Consider the following 17232-nt stretch of genomic DNA (forward strand, 5'->3'; position numbering starts at 1 on the left):
AGTCTTTTGTTTCTTTTAATTTTTTTTTTTTTTTTTTAATGAAAGAGAACAAGAGGAGGGAAGGGAAAATTCAGTTGTAAAGCATTGATAATTAATCAGCAGCAAGGGCTGAAACACTTTAAAAATTATTTCTTCAGATGTTTAAATAGAATCAGATCAGATAGGACAGAATGAAAAAAAAAAAAAGGGACTTTGTGTAAGCAGCTATAACCATTATTTTTCTCCCTGAGCCAAACTGTCTGCAGTACAGAGGATCGGGCCTGAGGCAACAACACTGGGAGCCAAATTTCAGGATGGTTGATTCTGGCGATTTTCTGTAGGCCCAGCTGTGCAGTAGAAATGATCAAGCTCAAGGCCGCTTAAATGTGTTAAGGAGTTTAGAAGGTGTAAGCAGTGAAAAAGTCTTATGCCGAGATGTTTGACTGAATCACAGAGCTGGAGAGATACAGACAACGTCCTAAAGCAATGAAGGTGCCTGCACATCTGGGATGTAAGGGATGTAAAGAAATTGTTGTGGCATTGTAGGACAAAAACTAACATTAGTTAGAAATATTCCAAATGAGAACCAGAGAATTGATATTTGAGCAACTTCATCACTAATAGGGAGGAAAAAAAAAAAAAAAAAAAAAAAAATCACATGTTGGCTGAAAATCTTACAGAATGAGCTACACATTTTTCAACATAGTATGTCAGAAGAAGTAGTCCTTTCCTTGCAATATGGACCTATTCATATTTCAAAATTACTGCCTCAGCTAGCCCGGCATACAGGGGTTGAGCACATGCACACGTTCTTCAGACTTTAACACATCATTATTAAAGGGAACATGTTGTGGATTGCACAATCAAGAGGATGTTTTGATTATACAGATTAATTGCTTTGTTGGACAGAAAAATCTGTTTTATTTTCCAGCACTCTTCCTATTATCAATGCCTTTAATTTTGTAAGATAATATAAAAGCATGTGTATGCTAAAATGGTTCTTTGTAATACTTTCTTACAATACATTTTAGAATCAGGAATTTAGTTAATCCAGATAAACCCATGAGGTGGGAAATACCATAATCTTTAATTAAATAAATAATGAACAAAAGCTATGACACCTGGAAATCAGAAAGCTCCTGAAGAAGTCTGGATCAGAACTGGGAAGTGGTCCAAGGTTTCCTGACTCTCCTCTGGCTGCCTTAACCACAGGAGCTTCCTTGTTAATATTTAGTAATTCTTCCATTGATTTTTTTTTTTCCCTCTGTAACCTGAATTTTTCTGTTGTTTTGTCCAAAGGTGAACCATCTGCATTCAAAGATAATAAGCATTATACATAGAATTACTCATACAGAGCGAGTTTGCACACCTGTGATTAAGGAATATAGAGCAAAACACTGCACCACGTGGGAAAACTACCCCAAAGAGAAATTGCAACAGTCAAACACCAGAGCTAAATGAATATCCAAAATGGCAATGAAGGAAAGTTAAAGGACATAATCCACAAAATGCTGAGTGTATGAATTATAGCCCTTAGCTAAGCCTGATTTGTGTAGCTAGCACTTATGCAGCAGATAACCCAGGCTGACAGTGACCTTGACAGCATTGCAACAGTAATATTTCCTGTAAAGGCCGAACAGTTTTCAACCTATTTCTCCTGCTCAGGAGTTACAAACATGCTTGTATTCAACAATGTGGACCAAGTAATCCTCAGTATGTGCCTGTGAATGATACAGACAGAATATGGCTCTTTGGGCATGCCAAATACCTGCCTCCCTCATTTCTTCTGCCCTTGATAAGACCATTTTGGAGAGCATAAAGAGCATTTCCCTGGTGCACGCGTTCCCTTTCCTCCCCCTCCCAGCATGGAGCTGAGCAGCTGTGCGGCACAGAGGGGATCTGGTTCCAAGTCCATTGAGCAACTGTAAAGTATTTAGTGACCTTCTCAACCAATATGTCTGCCCCTTGGGAACCACAATTGATTTTTCTCATCTCTGTATGTGAAGACAACACTTCTACACTATGCTACAGCTACACAGTTAAAGGCAAATTGGAAGTGATTTCCCCACACCTCCTTTTTACGTAAATATCAGTGAAACACTTAGTCATTTGTGGAACAAACTGCTGAGGAGAACAAAGAGTTACAAATAAACACGGTACCAAATTTTTCGCTTGATTATCTGTTCTTTTCACTTCTTTGCCAAGACCTGTGTTTGCACTACTCTGCTTTTTGCTGACTACAGCTGATACTACTTCTGCATAAAGCTGCAAGAGCAGCACTGTTAACTCTCCAGAGCGGTGACATAAATCCTGAAAAATCCACCAAGGGAATGGGTGGTGGCAAGACTGACATGGGTCGCTGCAAGGAGCAGTGGGTCCTTTGAAGGCTTCGTCTTACGTCCAACCCATAAAAGTCTTCCCACCCTTTGATGGAAAAGCTTGCTACATCCCTGTGGCTGAGTTACAACTGCATCTGTTTGCTATGCTGCAAATGGACAGCCTGGGCTGTTTTAAGCATTTGCTCTGCTACAAGACAGATGTCACAGACAGTGCAAAAAAGAAAAACCAACCCCAGACCCAGCCAAAACCAATAAATCCATCTCCATGGGCACATTGAAGGCAAGGGGCAACAACTAGAAGAGACAGGTCCTAAGGGAAACACAGACTGTACAAGCCCAGTGCAAACATGGGTTTTGCTCTCCACAGCTTTTCAATTGCTTCTGCGAAGGGAGTAAGAACAGCCTGTAGCTGTTGGTGGTTTTTTGTTTGGCTGTTTTCAGAAACATTTGCACTGTATGCCTCAGTTTCCCTATCTATAAACAGGAGTGAATGAGCTCAAGTGTTGTCTTGTGTCAGAGTCAGGGAAACTGCCAATACTTGTTGCCTACTTGGAGCTGAAAGGAGCTTTTTACCCCAGTTTTCCTTTAAGGGAGAGAACAGGTCTGAACTGCTGGATGTTAAAGGAAAAGGTCCTGCTGACAAGAGAAACTGGATTAATAAGAATCGGTAAGTAGAAAAATACAGGAGTTTCTGCAAATGCTGGGGTCTAGACCAAGCACCTGTAACACAAATGTGTGACAGTTTCCACCCACTCCCTTTTGCTATTTTCATCCCATCTGAATTCCAGCTCTGCCAATTCACTCTCACATCTGTTCTCAGACTTGGTATCAACACCAATTTAATCACATTCCTTCCATCTACTGAGCTGGAAGTGTATGGTTATGTACAAGCCAGGAGAAATTAACCCTTCCCCTTCATTAGCACCCACTAGCATGCCTCTCCCGCGATGGGGCTGCTGGTGTTCAGGTGGGGAGCAGAGCCAATGGGGCAGCGCCAGCTCCCCGAACGGAGAGTGTGCTGAACACATCCCTGCTGAAATAACCTTGCAGATGCAGACTGAGCACAAGAGGTCTGGAAGGCCAGCAGCATCTGAGGCTCTGTGAACAGGAGCACAGCCAGCAGATCGAGTAGATCACCCTACTCAGCTCAGCACTCCTTAGACCACATCTAGATAGCTCATCCAGTTCTGGGCCCCCAAAACCGTTCCCCATGCAGTCAGGGCTGGGGTGGTAGCCCTGCGAGGAGGGGCTGAGGGACTGGGCCTTGTTCAGCCTGGAGAAGAGATGGGTTTGGGGAGACCTAAAAGCAGTCTCCCCAATACCTATGAGAAAGTTATGAAGAAGACAGAGCCAGGCTCTTCACAGTGATGCATGGCGGCAAGATGAAAGGCAATAAATATAGGTTGAAACAAGAGTAGTTACGACAGGAATATCGTTTTCCCTGTGAGGACAGCCAAGCAGTGGAACAGGTTGTTCACAGAGACTATGGAGTCTCCATCCCTGAAGGTTTTCAAGATCTAACTAGACAAAGCCCTAAGAAACCTGGTGTGATCCTATAGCTCACCCTGCTTTGAGCAGGAGGTTGGACTAGAGACCTACTGATGTAGACCGAGTAAAACCATAGGTTTGGGTTAATGACACTATTCAAGTTAGAATTAGATACACTCTGTATAAACAGTGTAGGCCTTGCTAACAACTATGCCTTTTAAGAGAAGCTAAAAGACTAATAAGAGCAGAACATCGTGCCCCAGAAGGCAGCAGAGGCTGGATGGTTGCCCAAGAAATGAAAACTAGGGGAAAGGTAAAGATGGCAGGGGGAGATCATGACCACCGACTCAGTTCAAGACCAAAAAGGCTTGCCTCATGACACCTGTAAGGAGCATTCGTGCTAATTTATATAGCAAGTGAGGCTAATTTAAATATAACTAACCAACAGCAGACAGAATGGTAATTACAGGCCAATGAGTGTAAATTTAGGTAAGTTTTTACTTATCATGTAACAAGATAAATAGGCTGTAGTTCCTTTGTGTGGTGTGCTAATTTTCTGGAATTAGCACCTAGCACCCACCTCTGCGCAAACATGAAATAAAAGAAATACCTCCATCCTGTGTGTATCGGCTTGCATACTGGATGAAAGAACCCTTCTTTTAGGATAACACTGAGGTCCCTTCCCACCTCAATTATCCTATGAATCTACACTCTTCATGGTCAACTATTTATCACTACTCTTCAAGATGTTCATCACAGTATGAATGGAGCACCTGAAGACATCTGCCCTCTGCCAGGAATGACCAATGGTATCTCACACAAAAATTTGACTGTAAGTTAAAAAAATTCCTAACCTGCAGCACACCATGGCAAAAGAGCCAGCCTCCTGTTTACAAGGCCAAGATAAGTTTCTCACACCAGGATGCTCTGTGCAACTTTTGTCCTGGCAGGCATCGGAGCTCAGCACTGCTACCTTGTGGGGCAGTTCAGCGGGAGGGTCACGGCTGATGGCGCTGGAGCCAAAATGCTTTCCTGGCTTGGGGAGGCAGCTCCCCCTTCTCTGTATTGTCTCACACAGCTCCCATCCTCAGGCCTGAAACTGTGCCCTTAACTTGCTAAAAATTGCGATCCTAGGTCAGATGCCGGGACCTTTCTGCTAGGCTGCAAGACATGGGTCCTGAGGATATGTCTTCCAGCTAAGCCCCGCGAGACCTGCATTTTACAGGACTGAAGTTACTCAAGAACTCTTCATCACTGTCTTACTTTCTAGTGATAGTAGCAGGAAGCCTGTGTTAAGGACTATGAAGTGCACCTATGTTGCGATAAAGATGATCTGTGTGGGACATTTTGGAGGCAACCTGTTGCCCAAGCAGAAACGAGAGATTTGCATACTATAGTAGCACTTTTGTTAAGATCACAGCACAGTATCTACATGCAAATCAGGTTGCCAGGCCCTGTGTCCTACTTACTATACAAATACAGTCAAGTGGATTAAGATCCAGGCAATTGTGACCGGCTTACTGCTCTCTACTTAAAAGAGGGACTAGTTCAAGTGCTCCTTCCCTTGGAAAAACAAAAAAACCACTCCCCCCCTCCAAAAAAAGCCCCACCCAACATCAGTAAAAAAAGACAAGCAACACTCCTACAGCATTTATTACAATTCACAAACAGCCAAATTTTGCCAAGTTTGCAATGACTCTAGAATAAGAGATTCTCCCCTCAGTTCATGCTTCCTATCACCTAAGCAGGTGTCAAATCTCCTGGGTTTGTCTCCTCACAGCTTCTTTCCATTTCACTCCATCTTAACAGCTGTAAATGTCTCTGGTAAATTGTGCTAGTACATTTCCATTAACATTAGCAAAAGAGAAAAAATGTCAACTCCACTGACAACAACTGTCGGTGTATGAAGATTAATCTTTATATAGCACACAGAACACGGATCTGTTCTACATCTTCCAGTACAGCCTGTACTTTGTTTCTACTCCTTCTCAACAATAGCTTGCATGCAAAAAAAATAAAAAAATTTAAATAAAAATCACTATTTTAGCATTAATATGTTCACACTGCTATTCTCCCAGTCTTCACAATTTATGCTGTACTTGGCATACTACTTCTCTTTCTGCTAACAGCACAGGAGACAAGTTACTTGCCCCAAATTCATACGAAAGACAAAATACAGTTTTTGTTCTGCTTTGAAGAAATACTCACAGACTTAGCTTATTTACAGCTCATAGCATAGAGTTAAAGCTTTTGCCACATTAAATAGCAACACACAACTGAACGCATGGGAGGCCTACCCTGACATGAACATGATGGCATGGCAAGTGTTAAAGCTTTGTGTATGGTAAATTGGGGCTTTGAAAAACATCTCAGTTGGGAGCAATTTTGGAAAATTTTGAAACATGAATTACTGACTCTCATTCTCCTCCCCCACCTCCAGAGTGGTCTTTGAGGATTGGTCACTTTAGAGGGGAAAAAAAAAAAAAAAAAGCCTCGACACTTGACATACTCAATCCATCCATAAACGTAAACATGCCTGAGCTGCAATTGGATTTTTCTTTTACTAAAGAGCATGTGGAAGCAATTACCTGAATGTAAATGTGATAAAGAATGGATGAAATGCAAACCAAATGATGCCTTATTACTTAATATAAAGAGACTGTTCTGCGAGATCAAAGTTGTTCAGCACAAAACGTAATGGGCTTCACTGGAGAGACAGGCTTCAGAGATTTGTTTAAAACATGGCTGCATTTTGATGAAATGCTAAGTAGACAAAATTGGGGTAAGTTTAAAGAGTTTCTCAGAACCTGACCTATGATCTGCAATAACATCTTTTCTCTCCTCCCACCTTCTCCTGCTCTGTGGTGTTCCCAGATGCTGCGAGGGTGGTGAGAAACTTCCCTGGCTTCGTTGTGGCAGGGATGAGAACTACTCTATCCTGAGGTGTGAAAGAAGTGTCACCACTGGCACCCCCTGCGGACACCAGAAAGGGAAAGACGATCCCAGTACGTTTGCATCGTACCCCTTGCACTGGGGCCTCTGTATGCCCCAGCCATTGCTCCGTGCCCACTTGCTACCTCAGCATATATTTGTCCTTTGAGTCAATAAAATCAGGAAAGGCAGCGAGACAGCTTCTCGCAGGAACAAAAGAACTGAAGTGGATGATAAACCTCAAGAGTCATTTACAAATGTTTTCCTACAATTCCCATCCAGAGCCTGCTTTGTCCTCCACCACCTTCTGCAGTGGTAGTTCTACTTCTCTATCACTTTATAGTGATTTATAATTTTAAAGAAGCTGTATGCAACAGACAAGAAGGTATGTTGGGAAAATGGGGTAGCGGTTTCTGCAAAACTCCACAAGAACATCTGAACTTGTCATCTTGGCCTTGCCTTCCTTCCCGCATCCCTCCCTGCCTGGGAGCTGCTGCTTATTGCTTTTGCCCAACTATTGTTTCTGATCATGTAGATTGGGCCATCATCTTTGTCAGAAGTCTGTAGAGTATCTAGTGCAATGATTGACAGTGCTGGGTCCCTCCATAGCATAAATCAGTGAGCAATAAAGTTAAGTATCCAAGTCACGTGTAGAGAAGGTAACCTGACTGTAAGCATTAATTACAAAAAAAAAAACCAAACAAACCAAAAAACCCGCAAACATTTAATTAGGAATGTTGGATCTTGAGTTATTGAAAGGATTACGAAAATAATACAAGTTAAAAAGAGCATGCACAGAATTAATGCTGCCTATCTCCCACAGTGTTAGCTCTTTAAAAGAAATCAAATATGTTAAACTCCCGAAGAGACTATTTTCTTTTGTTTTTCAATTACATGCAATAATGGGAAGCGTTTTGTGAATGAGTCTGATGTTTGTGCCTCCAATAAAACCCAGGGTACTGTACCTCATTCATGCTTATTAGCAATCTCATAAACAAAAAAAAAGATAACAAAATTATGATTGAATCAGACATTCTCCCTTCCCATCAGTGAAGAGTTACTAAGTATTGCTATTGAAAACTCATTGTTATGCATAATTTTTGCAGTGGTCACAGTGTTCAAAGCAGCTTAGGGAGCAAATATAAACCACGCTTGCCACCTCAGAGAGCATAGAGTTTGCAGTGGCTTTGATCATGCAAACACAATAATTCTTTCATTTTAGAGGGGTTATTCACAGGAATAAATATTAAAATGATACCAAGCATTTGCACTGTCAGATCATAATTAGATGTGAACATGACACATTACAAGACAAAAGAAAGATGGAAAAATGTAATGATTGAATACAGCTCACCTGGGTGAGCTGTGTGATCATCCCAGTGCTGTAGCAGCTTTTCTGGTTTCCCTTCTCCTCTCCAGCCTGCTTTGAGACAGAAACTGGCGGTCCCCAGAGAGCCAGGAACAACAGGATGGGAGCTGGGGTCAGCCTTAAATTGGCAACAATTGGCAGTGCAATTCAGAATAATGACAATGTGGCAAAACCAACCCATCAGCTGAGAGATTCCCTTTCTTATAGCAGTAATTCAGCTTGCAAGCACAACCTTAGGCTCATGTTTAATCATTCCTTTCCACCATTATTTGTATGCCCCTCCCCCCAGTTTTAACTCCAAACCAGACAAATGAAGGATTTGAGGCCGCTCCCATGATAACAGCTGAGCAACTCATCATTCGCTGCAACGGGAACAGGTTCAGGCCAACATCTCCCACTTGAGACCAACATTGGGCTGGCAGCTCCTCGTTAGCTCATTAGCTTCATTACCTGTGGGTAATGGTCAAGTCAGAGTAATTCGCTGTTATGTGGGTCGTATGCTTTGGAGCTCATTTTGTGCCCTGCAGAGCATCAGCAGTCCATCATTTCACTGAGTGCTCGGTTTTAAAAATAAAACCTACTACCACTAGCACACAGGCTCACTCGGAGAGATGTGCCTCGTTCAAAACACGCTGCGTGGTCACTCTTGTACTAGCGTGGCCCGGTCTCTTCTTCGCTACGGAGTCATATAAAAGTGGATTGTAATCCCTAATGACTTTTTATTTATTTATTTATTTAGGCACTTCCTTTAAGCTTTAGGTTTTTTTTGGAGTTAACACTTGGGCTGTGAGGTTTTTGTCACTCTTCCAGGTTTGAGATGGCAGAGATTTTAGTGAAAGTATAAGATATTAATTGTGGGGATGGACTTCAATTTAGAATGCTGGCTACAAGCTTAGTGGGCTTGTACCAATGGATACTGTAGGGCAGGACACATCCATCACTAAGCAAGCCCAAATAAACAGAGCCAGTTTTGTTATGCTGTTCCCCTTAAATTCTCAACGATGTAAATGTGCCTTCCTGTGGGATTAATTCACAGCTTCAAACCTATTGCGCCAGAACCTGCTCCGTGCATGCAGCACCTAGTTGGCAGCATGCAGCCTTGACTTTGCACAGATGTAACCGTGAGCAGAACCTGGCCCCAAACTCTGAAAATAAGCGGTTTAATTAGGAAGATGAGAAACTGAAAAGCTCCTAATGGCAAGAGCTGAAAGACCCTACATTTGCAAAGCATACCAGGAGATCCTGAGTACTTCCATTTTAGCTGCCTGAATTCATCATCCCAAGAGACAGATTCCAGGTGTTTTTTCCCAACAACACCCAGCGTTTTGTGATGGGAGGGGACCCATGTCGCCAGACAGATGGTGTCCATGTTACCAGTTAATGGTTGTGCTGACAGTTCGGGGGCCAAAATTAGGTCTGCCTGTCCTGGAGAGCCCCCAGCTCACACTAATTAGAAATCTGGGTGCCCACTGTGCCCCTTGTGGACTGATGGCTCTTCCAGCACCCAAATAGTGGTTTGGGTGGCCTCATTGACACCTGCCTTTAATTACTGAGCCTGGATCCAAGAGGGTGCTGGCAGGGGTGTGAGTGGATGGGAGGGGACCAGGGCTGGGCAATGCTCAGGAGGTAGGATTTGGAGCCTCTGCTCCCAGCTAAATAAAAAGCAGCATGTTACCAAGGCAGCTGGAGGAGGTACTCCATCATCCTCTGACATGGGATGCTTTTTTTTTTTCTGCTTGCAAAACAACTCCTGTGCCTGGCAACTGCAGTCAAGTCAAATATTAGACCCCCTTCTGCAACCAGCTGCTTGTCAATCCCACACGTGCCAAGGGGAACTGCAGTATCTGCCCTCCACAGCCGTGGAAATGCAACGGTATTGTGGAGAGACAATCTTTAGTCACTTGGACATTCAGTGTTTCATTTCCTTTTAAAAGCATTTTCAGGACTTTCCCCCCCCGGGTGATAAGAGCTTTCTTTGAAATAAAACCAGTTCACCTCCAAGCAGACATGGGAAACAGTTTTGGGGAAAACTAGCTCCAAAGAGAAGTCTCAGCTAACAACATGAACATGCAACAGAAGGCTGCGATGGCACAAATGATGTTTCAACCATGTGTGGGATGCCCCAGAAAAAGCTCCAGGTGTCCTTTCAGGCCACTTCGCTGTCCTCATCTGCTTTTTATGGCCACTTCACAGCTTCAGAAAGCAGACTTTGCCCTCTTTTAAACTTGACCTGCTCTGCCTAGTTGTGTGAGGACATAACCCGGTGTCTGCAACATCACAGCCACTTCCATGATGAATTGGATTTGTCAGGCTCTGGGCTGTGGTCTTATAATGTGCTATATTATTAAGTTTCTTTGCCTTAAGTTGCCAGCTAATGGAATAACCTCTTTGTCTTTATTAGAAAGAGTCCCCAGCTTTATTAAGTTACATAATTTACAACCAATAGCGTAATCAATAAAACATTAACAAACATGTAACCTTAGACAAACCTCACATATTGATTTCTTTAAACATTCTCACAAAGCATGCCTTTGGCCAAAAAAACCCATTCAGTCCCAGTGGCAATCCCAAAAAACGCTTAATGTATTAAGATTTGGGCACTGAAGGACAAATTGAATTGGCTTCCTTGGAAATAAAGGCGCTCTGCTGGTTTCTGTGGATCCACTTCAGAACAGTTATTTTCTGCATTTTAGAAGGAAGCTCCAATTTTCTCTTCTGTGCCTCATCTTTGCAAGGAAAACACAGTATGTTGCAAAATACAACAATTACCACACAGTTAAAAATGAATATAAATAATCTCTGTGCATGGACAAAAATGGGTACTGCAAAACCTATATTAGCTGATGATGATTAACCCTGGGGTTTCCCAGGTGAACTGTAGCTAGCTGTGGTAGTATCAAGCTTCACCTAGCCCTGGGTCTGTGTTGGGTAGGAAGTTGTGTTTAACATTAGGTAAGTGACTCATTTTTCTAACACAACACCTCATGTAAATATGTTTTCCAGCCATAAAAAAAGCTTCTGATGTCTCTTGAGTGTGGTTTAGTGGATGATACCGATATACCCTCAGTTATGCTTTTGATGCAATCAGGAAAGTTAGTATTTTATTATCCCTACCGCTCTATTTTCAAGACTGCGGAAAAAAAACCTCAAAACATCAGACAATGTCTGCCAGGGAATCTATGTGCATTATCACACAACAGAATTGCACCAATGATAACTTCACAGGTAATTTAGAACTAGACTGGAGGAAGTAGCAGAAAAAGAGTCACAGGGAACATTCCCGCACAAGCAAGGAAGTAGAGCAAACGTGCATCTGCTCCATCTTCAGTTTCAGCCATTTGGTGAAGGCATACACACAATTTCTGGAACAATTAAGTGCTTAATCATTTTGTAACCTATATCCTTGAGCAGTACATTTATGGAAGGAAATTTTATGGACTGCTTTTCTTTAAAAACAGAATCATCTACTCATTTTGCAAGACTTTGAAAGGTTTCCTTTTCAAAAGGGATGTAGGCAAGATGGAGGAATAAAGCTTCCCAGTAAATGTTGGGGACCAGTGTGCAGAGTTCCCATGTCCCCTTTGGAGACTTTATCATTTAACAGCCACAACTCCCCTTTATTAGATCACTATAAAACAAGTGCCTGGAGGGAGTCAGAAATGAATTGAATTTTGTAGATTTAAATGATTGTGTGGGACCTTTTTGGTTTAATATATACCCTGGAGAGGTTTGCTACTAGAACTTGGGAACTTTATAATAAGAATAATTCCTTAGCTAGAGATCTTTATCTTGTTACATTAATGATTCACTGGGGGGGTTATACTGGAAAATTAAGGGAAATTTTTAAAAAGGCTATTAGATCAAATGTTCTTATGGAGATATATACAGAGATGGTCAACAAAGATTTATAGGCTGGTGAGATAAGGAGTTTACTGCCTTTGTGCTGTATGTACAGGGCAGCCAGCTGTTGAATGAGGTCCTCTCTGTGCTGTTACTTGGTGTTGTCTCCAACCTACAATAAGGTAAGGCTTTGCAGGCTGCCTCCCACTTGTGCACTGCAAAATATGCATGCAGCAAGGGAATTCACATAATAGTGGTTGTAACTACCTTAGCTTCAATGGTACGAACCAAACTCTGCATCCAGATCTATTTTTTTTTTACATTTCTGCCTTTATCCCAGAGGTTTCACAGCACTATTGCTCAGCTCCAGCGCTGCCACGTCAGTCCCAGCACATACTATTTGTAGTGCCCACAGCTCCTGCTGGATTTGGTGACCGTTTAAGTTCTCTAAATAGCAACTGTGTGGTCTCCAAGGATGTGCCATTTGGAGAACGCAGATTCTGCTCGTACTTTGCCCATGCAAAACTTTTACCACATTTCTGCCATTTATAGTTGCCACTGTAAAGGGCTTTGAAAGCCTTTTTCCTGTATCACATGGTTTTACCTGTGATCACGACTCACCAGTTTTAACAATAATATCAGGGAATTGAAGGATCCACTACAATCCCCAGGGCTGAAGCTAGGCATCCAAAAATAATAAGGCAATTAGGAACATGCAGAGTGGCATTTTAGACCTGAGGAGGGTGATTTTTTTCACCCAACTAGGACGAATTCCCATTGACAGTCAATAGAAATGAGAATTGAACAACCCTGTATCCTTTGCAAATCCAAGCAAAACTGGAAAGAAATGGGGAACATACATTTGCCCTTTGCTATCAAGACTCCTTCAGGATCTGAGAAGAAATTGCTCATAATGGATATATTAATAGTCATAGCCAGTGCCTGGATCTTAAATGTGACAGTGGGGAAAGTATGCTGGCTTTTGCTTGACAGGGGCTGCAGAGAGAGTAGTAGCCACCAGAGATGTCCAAGAAGCCCAGTTTGACCCAATTACTAACAACATCTGCTCCTACTTCTTTAAAAGTCTGGGTCTTGTCCCAAGTGCCATGCACGAAGCATGGCATCCTTTGGTCCCTTCTTTGCTGGTGTTACCTCATCCTTGTGTCCATGATGGGTGAAAGGTAATTCCCTTGGCCACTTCCTCTCTCCTGCACACAGAGGTCCCAAGATAGCTGTAAAGGTGGATGTAAGAACCCCAGGGAGACTTGCAGAGGAGAAGAGCCCAAGGCTAAACTCCGCTGCGACAGATAGGAGGAAAAGAAAATCTGTAGTGCTGCTCTGTAGCTCAGCAGGAGCTGAGGAAATCCCACACCTCTTGGGATCAAGTCTCCTGAGAATAATTTGGGGGTAATCCTGGGCAAAGAGCACTGCATGCTGAATGTTTTTGTGAAGGCAGAATGAGAGCATTGTGAAGTGCGTAACATGCACTTTACTCAGTATAGATCTGGAAAAAAATGTCAAAGGAAATGAATTTAAATTCCTCTAAATGCAATTAGAGGTGACAAGATTTCTCACGGTGAGAGACTGCGTTAAAGCAAAAGTTAAAAGTTCCCATCCAGTTCATAAAGCCTTAGGTAGCTATTGGTAATATGAATTAAATTAATCAAAATGGGTAAAAGCTAATGATCCTCTAGGGAACAAAATTAGCTCCTTAATGAAAGAAATGGAGTTCAGAAATTATAATAGAATATTAGCCAATGTGCCCTTTGGAAATTATAAATTTGCAAAATCCCCTTATGTAGATATTAGTTTGAGTCAAATTATCACTAAATCTGACCCTGGAGATGTGATGTGAATACGTGCACTACGATCTGTTCAGAAGGACCTGGAATCCTCTGTCAGCAGTTCTGCCGGGCTGGGTTGGGTGACACAGAGCACTTTCCTGAGTTAGCAACAGGGCACAGCCAAACCCCCAAACTTCCACTTGTAATCTGCTAAAGTCTTGTTAAGGAGTCCTACTGCCTCTTGTCGTCTCTGGGTTGCTGAGAATAATTATCCTACAGGAGATGTTTTCAGGAAGACTCACATTTCAGTAGGACGTAGGCGGTCCTTGTCCTTGCAGCCATCCCAGGCAATGGATGTTCTGTGTTAGGTGTGGGTCACTACCTTGAAACCAAAGCATAAAAGACAACTTATCAGTGTGGATCAGTGCGTAGTGAGGAACAAGAGACTCATTAGAGATCCAAGACATGTCAATGTCACAGAAAACAAACAAACAAACAAAAATATGATGAATGGCTCATGTTGAGACTACAAAGAATTTATTACATGTTTTTATGGCTCTTTCCAGCCAAGAACTTTTCTCAGCCCTTTATGGAAAACATAAAAGCCACTGGGAGTTAAATAGGATAAGAACTAGATTTAAATCATCCTTACACATGCTGCTCACATCAGCATACAGCTGTTTTTCAGCATTTGGAGTCCTTGAAACTTTTAAGCCATTTAGAACAGCATGTGATTGGTATGAAAAATAGCACAGGCTTTCTTTTTATAAAAAGAAATCACGCTCCGGGGTGCTGGATGCAGGGACTCCAGAAGCCAAGAAAGATGTTTGAAGTGCTTATTGGCATTCCAGGACCCAGAAAACTCTTCCTGCCTCACGCTATCTCATAGCAATCCTGATGCCTCCATCCTGGGAACAAAATGAGGGAGGCATTCCCTCTGGTACAGATGGATAATGTACAGCACAAAGCATGCTTGAGTCCCCAATTTGAGGATGTAATGTGCATAGTTGAGAGAATGAGGTCTTCCTTTTATTTCTGTATTTATAGCACAAACGGCAGCACCGTAGGCTTCTTCATACTGTCCTGCTATGGTCAGGAGTTTGCATGTTCCACTCAATAAGACATTAACCATAAAAAGATCTTGGACAAGGGAAAATCCAATTGCCCTCAGGAAAGTAAGTCCTCCCCCATCCCAGAGGGGAACAATTCCCAGTTCGCACAAATAAAAAGGCAAACCAAAGACATTAGACAGGGACAGGAAGAAGAAGAGAGGGAAAAAAGAAAGGCCCCAAACACGTCATGGGAAGTTCTCGTAGAAGAAATATGCTGTACATTGTACCCTTGAAATCTGTGAACAAATGACTAGGGGAAAGAGGGACACAGCTGAAAGCAGTGGGATTGGGCTGGTGCTTGAGATCACACAATGTTAGCATCAGACACAGAAATGTGTGATTCTTCGATGCTCACCCTGAAAGAGCTTTGCAAAGATGGATCCACAACATTATTACCACTTTTTGGATAAGCAGACTGAAAGAGAAAAAAAATAGAGTGTCTTTGCCCAAGACATAAAGAACAGAAGTCCTGTTTTTTAAAGGTCTTTCAGGTTTTGAAAGTTGACTTTATTCTGAATTGCAATGAAACCCCCAAAGTCTGAAATTCGCAGCTGAGGGGAATTAAAAAAAAAAACCACAACTCAACATATTTCAAGTTGATTGGCAGGTTTTGTTGTAATGGAAACTGAAACATTCTGTTTTGACTTTGACTTTTTAAAGTTAATATTATGTTGTAGCAAAAAAAGCTAATACAAAGTAAAAAAAAATCGAGGCAGAAAGTTGTTTTAAAATAAAAAATAGAATGGGATGTTTCAACACTATATTGTCAATAATTTTTCCACTGATTTTCTTCCAGGAGTCTGCTGAAAGAAATCATCTTTTACAAAGTGTTTTGATTTCTGATGGCAATGTAGTCCTTTTGCAATTTTTCTGACCAGCTGTGCCAAGAACAAAACTCTGACATCTCACTTCACCATCTAAGGACACATTTTAAATATAAGAATACTTTAATACAAGAAGTATTATTTCATACCATCAGCAACATGACTTTTTTCAACACGGTATTGAAACTGCCATACTGAGCCTGACCTGAAATTCATTCAGGTCAGTGTGTCTTAGTCACTGATAGCCCTGAGTTGCCTAATCTGTTTTTGAACCTGTTTTCAGTTGACATCTGTAATGTTCAGTGGCAATGAGTACCACAGTTTAAGAGTTTATATATATTAAGGCAAAAAATGCTTTTGTTTATTTCAGTCTTGCTGCTTCATATTTTTCACTGGGTACTTCATGGGTCTTGTACTGACAGAAATCGTGAATCATCATTCCCCATACGCCTGCTCCACATCATTCCCAAATTTGTAGGCTTCTTTGATATTCCCCCTCAAAAGTTGCCTCATCTCTTATTATCCTGTGTAATTTTGTCTTTTCTGCAGAATTTGTCACTTCATGAATCACTAGTTTTGCTGGAAAACACATGAATACATAGAGCAAGAAAGAGCAAGAGCAAGAACTTTGCTGCCCGGGAGCTCACCTCCCTGCGGTGTCCCTTACCCTGTGGTCCCCACAAGAGTCTTCCTTCCTTAAAACTTGTGGTGAGAGATCTTGTCAAAAGCATTGTGAAATTCATTACTTATCACCTGGATCACATTTATTCAGGAAGTTGCTAGCTCCCCCAAGTCTCTCTGATATGTTTTAAAGGTAAAACTTCACAAAATCTGTGCAGTTCTTCCCCAGCAACATGTATGTATTTTTGTGTCTAAGAATTCTGTTTATGATTGTTTCTACAAGTTTGACTGGTCTTTAACGGAGATTTACTGATCTGTAGTTCCCAGTGATGCCTACAGTCATTACTAAAGACTGGTGACACATTTGCCACTGTACGTTATTCTGGGGAAAAAATGACAGCTTGCATACCACAATTAGTTCTTGAATAATTTCATACCTGAAATCCCTTATAACTCTTCAATGACCTCTGTCTGGTTCTTGTGATTTAGGCAGCAATCTCTTCTATTGATGATTCTGTTTTAGGTAGCTCCTTAGGCTCCTCAGCATCAAATACAATTTTGGTGTGAGACCCTGTCTGACAGGTAGAGAATAGTGAGACCAGTAATTAATTTCCTCTTTCTATAATGACCTTGCCTCTCTTGAATACTTCTTTTGCTTCTTGATCATCTACTGGTTTCATTGCCTCTTTTCTTGTATCAGATGTGGTTGCATTTGTTATTGCTTATTCTGCTGCCATTATCACTGATACCTTTTATGTTTTAGGCAAAGACCTACTGAAAATCTTTTTTTCCTGGTTCATTTAGTTTTACATTTAGCATTTAGCATGCAAGAATTTATCTTTTCTACTTCTCTCATTTTAATGCTTAATTTATTTCCAATAGCTTTTTTTTTACTAATAACCAGAGTGGTTTTCTGAACTGTTGCTTTTGTATTTAGCATGGTAT

At 41.6% G+C, this 17232-nt stretch overlaps 1 long non-coding RNA gene across 1 annotated transcript; it reads right to left on the minus strand.

Moving 5' to 3' along the window:
• Positions 1-8097: 8097 nt before the first annotated feature.
• Positions 8098-16856, minus strand: LOC116960419. Its single transcript, XR_004406385.1, has 3 exons — positions 16725-16856; positions 14033-14112; positions 8098-8556 (listed from the first exon to the last, which is right to left on the minus strand). It is a non-coding gene; the product is annotated as an uncharacterized LOC116960419 (long non-coding RNA).
• Positions 16857-17232: the final 376 nt, after the last annotated feature.

Source organism: Tyto alba, unplaced genomic scaffold (assembly GCF_018691265.1).
Source record: "Tyto alba isolate M040663 unplaced genomic scaffold, T.alba_DEE_v4.0 Super-Scaffold_48, whole genome shotgun sequence".
Classification (NCBI taxonomy): domain Eukaryota; kingdom Metazoa; phylum Chordata; class Aves; order Strigiformes; family Tytonidae; genus Tyto; species Tyto alba.